Source organism: Sorex fumeus, unplaced genomic scaffold, assembly GCF_029834395.1.
Source record: "Sorex fumeus unplaced genomic scaffold, SorFum_2.1 ptg000070l, whole genome shotgun sequence".
Taxonomy (NCBI): Eukaryota; Metazoa; Chordata; class Mammalia; order Eulipotyphla; family Soricidae; genus Sorex; species Sorex fumeus.
This window is the reverse complement of record NW_026606127.1, coordinates 11,003,412-11,004,354: the sequence shown is the minus strand read 5'-3', so window position 1 is coordinate 11,004,354 and position 943 is coordinate 11,003,412. Positions and strand designations below refer to the sequence as shown.

Here is a 943-nt window from a genome sequence, read left to right as displayed (position 1 = left end):
GATCATTAAGAAATGAACTTCACTGTCTCTGATAACCTTTAGCCTGAAGTCCATGTGGTCTGATACTAGTATGGCCACTCCAGCTTTGTGGAGGTGATATTTTCTTGAAAACTTGTTTCCCAGCCTTTTACCTTTAGCCCATGGGTGCTTTGATTGTTCAGACATGTTTCTTGCAGGAAGCAGAATGTTGGGTTCAGTTTTCTAATTCATCTTCCTATTCTGTGCCTCTGAATTGGCACATTTAGTCCATTGACATTGAGAGAGATTGTTGTTTTGGGGATTTGTGCTCTCTTTATGTAGAATTTTGGTACTTGTGGGGATTGTCTTACCTTAAAGTAGACCTATTCATTCTTCTTGCAACAAAAATATGGAATACTTTACAAGTTTGCATGTTATCTCTGTGCAAGGACCATGCTCATCATTGTATCATTTAAATTTTAGTATATGTGTTATCAAACCTAGTAGGAGTTAATTTTTCCATATTTTTCGCTTCTTATTACTTTGAGTGTTGTCCTTCATCACTCCTATGGCAGACAATGATTCCTAATCAAGGAATCTATTTCAAAGCAGCATGAATAAATAGATTTAGAACTTTAATGTCCCAGAAATAAAAATATGGTTTTTACTATATTATCGTTTACCATACCCTAGGCATCAGTTTTACAAAATAATTCTTTTGGAAGATGGTATATGAGTTTGTTTAATGTTGTTCCCTGAATCCTTCATTAAGAACATTAAAATAGAGCCTTTTGCTGTTCTCACCTCAGTCCTGTGTACATCTCCAGGAAAAGGTGGATGGTGTTGTCTGCACTTTGACCACCTTGAATGTATGTAGGATTTTTCTCCTGAAGGATGAGGTGAGGATCATATTGATGATTTCATTCCACCTTATTACAAGTTCAACTTGAACGGAAGGTGAGACTCATGAGGCTCCTATAAAGGA

General features: G+C 36.4%; 1 pseudogene; it reads right to left on the bottom strand.

Moving 5' to 3' along the window:
• Positions 1 to 361: 361 nt before the first annotated feature.
• On the bottom strand, positions 362 to 458 carry LOC130037155 (uncharacterized; annotated as a pseudogene).
• Positions 459 to 943: the final 485 nt, after the last annotated feature.